Raw genomic sequence first — 10,539 nt, forward strand, 5'->3', positions numbered from 1 at the left:
TAATATATTTTTATAATTTTTTATATGTTCTATTTTTTTTATATAATTTTTTATATTTCATTCGGTTTGGATTGGATCCAATTCAATCCATTTACATTTTAATGGATTTGATTGGATTTTGTTTGTATTGGATTTGAACTAGATTGGATCCAATCCATTTGTAAGTGGACTCACATTGGATTGGATCGGGTTGGATCAAATCCAATCCAATTGATACCTCTACTTGAAATCCCTAAAGACAATCACAATTCTCAGCCTCCTTCCTTAAGACATCAAGAACGGAATCGATAAGCTCTACAAGCACCCCTCATCTCTCTCTCTCTCTCTCTACCGTCTCGTCTCTCTCCAGCAATCTCTCTTCAAGATCTGATTTTAGAATGATAGTTTTCAGAATGATAGTCACAACACTGTTTTAGTCTCAACTCTCAAGGTATAAGACAATGAACAGTGTTTTTAGAATGATAGTTTTGACATCTTAAAAGTTTAAAACTGCACATGTCATCATGTGATATGGATAACCAACGGGCTACTAATGATAGGTACTAAATTGACACATTTTGAAAGTTCGGGTATTGGATGTCACATTTTAAAGTTCAGGGACCAAAATGGCACTAGGCCCAAAGTACATGGTACTAACCGGAAATTTTTCCTTTTCAAATTTCAATGTGCCATGTCACCAGGGTGATTTAGGACAACTAAGGCGATTCACAAAAATTCGACATTTCAATAAACCCTTCTTTCTCGAATCCCAAAGCTAATAATTGCAAAAATAGTTTTTTTTTTTAGAAATAGGGTTGTCAAATGCTATTTTTTTACCAATTCCATTTAATTGTTGATGTGGCACACATGACACATCGTGTGCCACATCAACAAAATGGAATGCTTGCGAAATGCTCTGGTTCCAAACACCTGCTGAGTTTTCTTTTTTCAAAATTCACCTTCCATTTGATCACTGTTAGGGGTGGATTCAAGCCAAGCCGAGCCAAATAGTACGAGGCTCAAGCTCGGCTCGCCAATGTTGTACAAGGCTCGAGTTCAAGCTCAACTTGAGAAAAAATGCTTTATAAAATTAAAAATATTATATATAAAAAATATTATTTATTTGATATTTAAAAATTATAATATTTTTATTATATATATTATTTTCTATAATTTTATTATATATATATATATATATATATATATATATATATATAATTGAGCATGTAAATTGGGCTCGAGTTTGGCTCGAAGCTCAATTGAAACCAAGCCAAGCTGAGCTTGAGTAGCTCGTGAAGAGCTTGGCTCGTGGCCACCCCTAATCACTGTTAATGATCATTGAGAAAAAGGAAACTCCAGTAATCCATCCACTTAACTAGAAATTCTAACATCAAAAGCAAATTTTGTAGCTGCTTCTCAACTTCAAAACAACAATTACAAATGGCTCCAAAACCCCCCTTTTTCTGCAATAGACTTGTTGAATCGAACTACTGAATAATTTGTTTTAAAAGGTTTACTCTACTCATAGATATCAGAGTTGAAGGAAGAATAAAACAAAAGCTTTTCTAAATGAACTTATTTCAATGTTGCAATAGCATAGCACGTTTCAAGAAAACATCAAATTTGGATTCAGTGGTTGGATAAAGAACAACATAATTGGCATAACATATATATTTTCACAATAGCAGCCTTGGTTATGTTATGAAGAAGGAACTTCAGGAAGATATGGGGTTCATTTCTTAAGTCATAAAGGAGCTTAGATTTGTTTGGAGGGACGATGAAGTTTGTAGGGGGGTCTCAAGACCAATGTTTTCAACTCGCCATTAACCTGGTTTGTTGAACCATTCAAATCATCACCCGACCAGGATTCTGGGTCTAGTTCAGTCAAGACCCGTTAAATGGTCAAAACCGTTTACTTGGTCAAGAACCGTTCGACTATTGACCCATTTGACTGGTGACTGGGTCACGGGCTGCACACTCAATGCACACAAACTTTCGGAGGCCATAACTTTGCACTCCGATGTTTGATTGGAATACTTTTTTAATTTTGGGTAGCTTTTCAAGATCTATGCATCCCAACGACGCCTTGTCCCGTTATTTTTGCAAAAAAAAAAACCCTTTTTTGACCTCAAATTGTAATTTTTAATATTTTTAATATTACTATAAATAAAAAATTAATAACTGAATTAGAAAACAAATTAAATATAAAATATACATAGAACATATCTAAAACATATTTTTACATTATTTATTGCTAAAATATATATTTATACACACACACACACACACACACACACACACACACACACACATATATATATATATATATATATGTATGTATGTATGTATGTATGTATTAATACATATATATATGCTGATGTGGCATGGTCTGAATCATCCAACCCGACCGATCAAACTGGTGACCCGCAACCCAGAGGCAAAATAATTTGGCCTTTGGGTCGGTTTTTAAAACATTGCTCAAGACTCAAACTCAAGTTGAAGATGACATTGTTTCAAATTTTAACAATGTCATCTAACACAATGGTAGTAAGGCATTTTAAGTCCATTTAGACACCTCAAGGTATATTTAAGTCTTTAACCCTAAAAATATAATATATTATTAATATATAATATTAATAATATAATTAATATATTATAATATCTCTTTTCAAATTGATCTTCCTACTTTATATAAGGACTAGGCTCAGGCTCGGGCCTGATCATTTTTTATTAATAAAGAGGCAAAACCCAGCCTACCCCAAACCTATGAATAGGTTTAGCTGAAAATAAAGTTGTGTGCAATGTCAATGGGTGTTGGTGGATACTACTACTACTACTATTACTACTACTACTACTACCACTATTACTACTACTACTAATAATAATAGTAATAATAATAACAATATCTTTATCAAATCCATGAAACCAAGTAATAGAGACATACCCATGTTGTCATAGAAAGTTATAGAAGGTTATATTTACCTGAAAGCTTTCCGGTATGTTATAGAATGTTCAATTTAAACATTTCTAGTATTTATATATTTTTGTGTAATATATAAATATAGAATATCAGGGATTTATGCATATTTTTTTACAAAATTTTTGTACTATCTATAATTTTGATTTTTATCGAATTTTTAATTTTTATTGTTTAAATATGACAACATGAGTTGACTCACATGACTCTAAAAGAAGAATGCTTTCATTTTTTGGTAGCTTTAAACTTTCTATTCCATTCCTATAAGTAACAAAAAAAAAAACTCTTATGTATGACATTTATCTTTTTATAATGTCATAAATGTATAACATTAGAGAAGTGTTGAGCTTTTTCTTATATTTTTTGTGTTTTTATATGTTTTTAATTTTTATTATTTTAACAAAAACAATTCTTGTAGCCCTTGGCACAATGGTTGGGTTGCTCCATTGCAATTTAGGTGACGAGTATTCAAATCTTGGCAACAACCTCTCTGTGTATAAACAGAGAGAGGTAAGGCTGCATGCATAGATATATCCCTCTCAAACCCTTTATTGGTGGGAGCCTTTGTGTACGAGGCTTATGTTTTTATTATTTAATTATGACATCGTAGGTTGACCCATTTTACCCAAACATTTGGGTCATCTACTCGTGCAAGTAGATTTTCACGTGAGAGCAACCCATTTCCTATTAATAAATATATATAAGATAATTAGATATATAATTATCTAATTATATAAATATTGTTAGATAATTATGATAGAGCGCAATCCGGCCGGTCTTAGCTATCAACGAATTCGCCTCTGAGCTGGAGCGTTGGGGAGTCTGAAACGGGAAAGATGAGAGAACTCCGGGGGGAACCCGGTGTGATAACTCCGAAGCTCAAGTCAGTAATCTCTCAAAGGCAAAGTGTAGACTAGATAGCGCAAAGTTCACATACCTTGTTTGTTGGGGGCAGGGGGCCTTTTATAATCACCTCACACACTCGTTCCGAGGCCCTTGTCAGGTCGGGTATGATTACCCTTGCGTCTGTCAATTCGGGCATCGTCCTTTCTGTAGGGACAGAACCGTCACTACCTAACCGTCTCTCTAACTGGAGATGGCGGTGTCAGGAGGCGGTGGCAGGTGGCCGTTTAGAGTGCGGCTGTCAAGTGTCAGATCCCAAGTCAGTCGGGTGCGGCGCCCTCAGGTACGGACTTCCTCGGTGTCAGGCGTAGTACGGTTTGTTTGGTTTTGGTGCCCTAAAGGTGATGTGGTGGAGTGGTGAGCGAGACGAAGTCTTGAGTTTGGAGGTATGTATAGGGAAGGTCAGTTCGACGAGGGGTATCCCGAGCTGTTACAAGGCAGGCCAATTCGGCGAGGTGTATCCCGAACTGTTACAAGGCAGGCCAGTTCGGCGAAGTATGTCCCGAACTGTTACAAGGCAAGCCAGTTCGGATTACTTTTTGGTTTGGGGCCAAGGGTGAGTTCGGGCCCCTTGCAGGGAGTTCGGACCGTTGGTTTCTCCCCTTGGTGCTCGGGCCTTAGGCTTGCTTTTGTGCCGAGCTGTTGCCTTTGCCACGTGTCGCATAACTGTGAGGTCGGGCCAAATCTTCCTTCATCAAATTAGATATATATTTATCTAACTATATAAATATATAATAGTTATTATAAATATTGTTAATAACTAGATATCAAACAGTTTGAACGATTTTGACTATTTTTTTTTATTTTTTTGTTAGAACGGGCTGACCGTTCAATTTGAACACTTGGACTGTTTGACCCGGTAACCGGACCCCTGATTGGTTTGGTCTCCAGGTCAGTTTTAAAATTATATAAATATTCTTAGATAATTATATATATATATATATATATATCTAATTATATAAATATATAATAGTTATTACAAATATTGTTAATAACTAGATATCAAACCGTTCGAACCGTTTGAATGGTTTTGACCATTTTTTAATTTTTTTGTTAGAACAGGCCAATTGTTCGATTCGAACTGTTGGACCGTTCGACACTATAACCGAACCCCTAACCAGTTCGGTCTGTAAGTCGGTTTTAAAAACCATGATGTTATGTCATTCGAGCGTGTGACTCATACGACCCGAAAATGGAACCGCTCTGACCATCGGTTTTCAGGTTGACAGTTCGATCGTCTGGTTCGAACGGACTATCTGTTCAAACAACAAAAGTTAAAAAAAAAAAAAACAGCCAAAACCATTGAACAGGTCAACGGGTTGATGATTCGACCACTTGGGTCAATGGGTCGTTGATCGATTCAACAGTTTTTGGCAGGGACCGGGATTGGGGTAAAATAGAACTGGTTGCCTGGACGGTTCCCAATTAAAAATACAAAAAAAAATGGATGACTTGTTCTGACAACAAAAATTACAAGCAAAAAACAGAGTGTGTGAGGTCCATTAAGCAGTAGCATACATGTTATGGCATTCGAGCGTGTGACTAATATAGCATGAAAATGGAATCGTTCTGGCCACCGGTTTTTGGGTTGATAGTTCGACTGCCTGGTTTGAACAGAAGGCCCGTTTTAACAACAAAAATTTTTAAAATAAAAAAATGACCAAAAACCATTGAACGGGTCAATGGTTTGATCGCCCAAGTCAATAGGTCGTTGATCAATTCAATGATTTTTTGTCAAGAACTGAGATTAGGATAAAACGGAACTGGTTACCTGAATGATTCCCAATTAAAAAAATAAAAAACGGCCAAAAATCATCAAACAAATCAATAGATTGATGATTCGATTGCTCGGGTCAATAAATCGTTGAATGATTCAACGATTTTGACCAGAGACCAGATCAACGGGTTGATGGTTCCATTCCATCCCGACGAAGCAGGGCCCCTCGCTAGTTATTTTCTTATTGTAATTGGTAAATATTTATTCATTAAAATATAAGCGATAAATCATTCAGGTCAGCCACTTCAATCACCTCTCCTATTTCATATTTTCATACTTTTCCTTGACACATTAACCCCTAAACACTTTAGCCCCTTATGCTTACACATATAATCATATGATCCCTTTCCTTACCATCTTACCATCTTGAAAGGAACATGTGTCATGTCGGCATTCACCTTGCTTGATAGGATGATTTATTGTATATATGACTATGTATTGTCTGCACACTCTTGCATGAGTATCGTATTATGCAACGTTGCAAGTCAGGTTGCTTGAGTAGAATTTTAACTACATATAACTCATCAAATTAGGGTTTAGGCCCATTGAAAATTGACGAGTTTCCAATTCATCCCAACCCAGAATGGCACCCCTAGCATTATGTATTTATTTTTGTGTTTGTGTAAATTTGGTAGGTAGATTTCAAATTCCATCCACTCCAATTCCAAGGTAGGATTGGATTAAGGCCAAGAACCTACAGTGGAAGATTAGAGAGGGTGTTCAGTACCGTAACTAAAAAGCTCATTCTAGTCAGTTTCAAAAACATAACAGGAAGACCATGCCAAGGTTTAAACCTACAACTTTTCCTGCTATTGTCATTGAAACTTCCTTGATGCACATCCACAATCAGAAAATTTTCTCTACAAGAAGCAAAACATGTATTTGTATACATAGAGATAAACAACTCATTTATATGGGCCCCTGAAATGGCCGTATGAAACAATGGTCAATTACATGCAAAAGAGAATCCCAGCATCAGCTGTGGCAGATGAATCTCTAACGTCATTGTTACCCAACATCAGTTGTATCAATCATCGTAAGAAGAGTGAGGAGAAGCAGCGCATCCAGGATCAAAGAGATCTTCAGAACCACAACAATGCCAGTACTGGAAAACTTTGCCGGAGTCGGGGGTGTCCTGTTTAGACACTTTCAAACTTTCTCTTTGTTTCTCCTGAGGATGTAGAGCAGTGGAAAGAAATTGGAGATCAAAACCCAATTTGACCTATCTTCACAAGTACGGCAAATAACAGGAGCATAGAAATGATATTATCAGCATGTCTGTGACTATAGGAGAAAATGAAGACAAATGCAAGCAAACACATGCCCAAACAGAAAAGAAAGAAAAGAAATTGGATGCTCAAAAGTGGCCAGACTTTTGTTGAACAGTGATATAATTATTGTGCTAAAAACTTTTGGGGAATCATGAAACCCAAACAACCATGGTAAAAAAGATATAATGATTACAGAAAGAATCTTCTGACTTAGTTCGGTATTGATGAGATCTCACATGGTGTTTCAATCCAGTTTTAAAGAAGAAACTTTCAAGGCTGGTGGTTTTGCTGACAAAGAACCCAAAAGTGAAACAATATTACACCCACTACCATCAATAATTTGTTCATCCAATAATGCTCTAGCAATGTTCAACATAGGGAATCATGACTGTAGGAAGAATCTTTTGACCTATTTCAATATGATTCGATTTCATATAATGTTTCAATCAATCTTTTCAGAGAAGACTGCTTCAATGTTGGTGGTTTTGCTTACCAAAAACCCAAAGACAAAACAATCCCTTAATACACCCCACTGCCATTGAGAACTTATCCATCCAATCATGCTCTAGAAGTGTTCAGCACAGGGAACCATGAATTTAGAAATGACCATGGCTCCCAACAAAAGATAATAAGAGTTGGGATCTATCCTAGCCAAGCAACAACCACCTTAAACAAATAAAACCCACTCATGGAGTAATTGTCAAGAAGGATTTGATACTTGAAATTAGTTTTTAAGATAAGCCCATGGACAAAACTTGCCAAGGGTAGCTTTAGTTCAGAGTGGATGCTTGAGCAAGTGTAATTACCAGGCAGGATTTGACGCATCACATTTTTTCTGAACAATTCCAAGACCTCTTGTAATCACATATGTGAGCACAGGCAACAAAGAATGGTTTCCAATATAATATCACATTGTTCTGGGTAATGATAGGATTAATGCTAATGGCAAGATCAAGGCACCAGAAAAAAGACAATTGATGGCATAGGAAGCAATAAGTGAACTCCAGACATACTGATTTTGAAGGTAACCTAATCACATTACCAAAAAGTAGAACTGATGCAACTCTGAAATTGAGGCCATCTTAAAAACAACTAAAAATGAACACTCACTAGGCTGGAAACCTAAATGCAGCATTTTCTTTGGTAGATTAACTACAATACAATACCAATCATGTCAGTAACCTGAGATCAAAGCATTTCAAGACACTGCATTTTCTTATAAATCTCATCAAAGAAAAGATGGGCCTCTTCCAAGGCATTACAGTTTGTATAGAAATATTGTTTCGTGGACTCTTCTAAATGGATGAAGTATACATGCCAGACATGCATGGGCTCAACACTCCATGGGGTTCTTAAGGGATACTTATATGTGACATTTTTCTCTCTTATTGCTTTATTTGACATAAATGAACAGTTTAATTTACACATTGAATGCTACTTTTCCTGCAAAATGTTATTAAGTAATAATTGTAAACTTTAAAACACTTATACTACAGGTTTGTAACATTAAAATTCAACATAGTATGGAGTATCTTAATATTATATACTTGTTTATAGATGTGCCCGTGAGTCCTTGATTTTTTGTCTTGCCAAGTCAGATTCCCAGAAATGTCTGGATTCCAATTCTCATGCCAGTGTCCATTCAACAGTGCATATGAAATCAACCAATGCAGTACTAATGAAAATGTCACATCTGACATTGTTCTTGATGGTTTAATGTACTTACTGTAAATTAAGATATGTAAGTTGCTATAGGAATTAATAACACTTCTAAACGTGATTTGACTGGGCAAGAATCCTTCCAAAACCATTGTCAAGATAAGTTGCAAAGTTTGTCTGACCTTTTATGCCAAGCCAATGCCCTAGTAGTTACTTTCCACCAAACCACATGAAAAGGCATATCCTCGGACATTTTCTCACAAAGGCATGTATAAAAACACCACATACATAATTACATACAAGGGTTAGCAACCTAAGAGTAAGACAGCCACTGAAACCCAGACAAAACATCAATAAATGAATATTCTGATTTATAAATTCTCAGTAATTCGCAAAACAAAATCATTGAATATTCTGCATACCCGCATTGACTGAGTGCAGATACTAAGCAATTCTAAGTTAATACAATGCATTTCTTGGAACAATTTAAATACTTCGTTTGAGTTTCCATGCTTCCCAAATAGACCCAACAATGCCATCCCAGGGGAAGTGTCAGCACAAATTAATCCAGCCAATAAAATTAGTGGCTGCAACTGTAATCCCTAGTGAGGATTCAATTCAATGTAGACAAGGACAAGAGACTGCCATATGTATATTGAGCTGCCCCCAAGCTTCCATTCCAACGTCATTCCTGATGTAAGCAGCAATGATTAAATTACATGACATAGCATTACTTTCATTCGTTTTATCAAAGATCTCTTCTGCAGCTATTAATTCATCAAGCAATGCATGCAAAGAAATGGAATGGTGAGTGCATGGACAAACACTATTAATTCATAAAGGGTTTCAATCTTGAGAATGCTCTGAAACAGTTATGGGAGGTGATGCTGTTGAAATACTTCAGGGGGAAAGAGGAAAGAAATTTGACATGAGAATAAGTCCAAGTGAAGTTGGAAAAGAATTGGGGGAAAAGAGGGAGCGTGTTATGGAACCTTGGCTAGTACAGAAACAATTCCATCAACGAAGGCGGCAACTCTGTGGGGAACTCCAAGCGACAAGAGGACTAGAGCTTGATATACGTGCAAAAAATAAAAAATAAAAAACACATGGAAGCGTATAACGCACTCATGGTAACTAGTTTACAATTTTCTTCTTCAGGAAATATGAAACTCGAAATGTTGAAATTAAATGATACTCATAACTTCGAACATCAGAACCATAAACAACAATGCAATTCTTGCAGGTGTGGAATCGGAAGGAGTTCTAGGTGAATGCATATCACCAAAATGAGCGGTGTGGAATCGACAGGATCGGGGGTGACTGACCAACGGGTCGAACTGGGATTTGCAATTCTTGCAGGTCCTTAAAGTTCGGTTAGTTTTTCCAGAGCATCCAATGAAAGCTTCTCCCGTTGAAAATTTCATCGCCTCATCCCATGTCCTCATTCCTTGAAAACGATTAATTCGAAGAACAGTTGGTACGGCGGTTAATCGACGAGGGAAGGAGGAGACACGATGAAATCTGTGATGAATTCATAGGGGTCTCGCTCGCCGTTTCCCGCTAAAAAAACTAGGGCTTTTTTTTGGGAGAAACCATCTGATTCTGGACAATACAAGACATAAACAGTGATAAATAACGGATTAAGGGCTACCATCCTAACGTGCGACTCCGGATCCGCTAGTCTGCTAAAAATAATACGTACAACAGACTGCGGAAATGTTTCAACCGTCCAATTGGTGGGGACATCTACTTTTCTGTGCCAGATCTTACTGTTAGTGATCCAGGCAATAGGACTAGTGGCCCACTTGATGATCGCCAAAACTAGCGGATGACCAAATGATCAGACGGCTGGGATGGTTCGGATGGCATGTAAAGATCTAGAATTCCGACCTTAGTATACGCATGAGCGTCTACCCGCAAGAGATCCCGCCGAGTCGCCACTCGCCACTCGCCGTGCGTTCGACTTCTGCTCT

General features: G+C 36.9%; 1 long non-coding RNA gene across 1 annotated transcript; it reads right to left on the reverse strand.

Annotated features, from left to right (window-relative positions):
- Positions 1-6,490: 6,490 nt before the first annotated feature.
- Positions 6,491-10,170, reverse strand: LOC148855013 (uncharacterized). Its single transcript, XR_016094999.1, has 2 exons — positions 9,559-10,170; positions 6,491-6,807 (listed from the first exon to the last, which is right to left on the reverse strand). It is a non-coding gene; the product is annotated as an uncharacterized LOC148855013 (long non-coding RNA).
- Positions 10,171-10,539: the final 369 nt, after the last annotated feature.

The sequence above is a fragment of the Nelumbo lutea genome, chromosome 4, assembly GCF_056320005.1.
Source record: "Nelumbo lutea isolate HS-2025 chromosome 4, American lotus-T2T, whole genome shotgun sequence".
Taxonomy (NCBI): Eukaryota; Viridiplantae; Streptophyta; class Magnoliopsida; order Proteales; family Nelumbonaceae; genus Nelumbo; species Nelumbo lutea.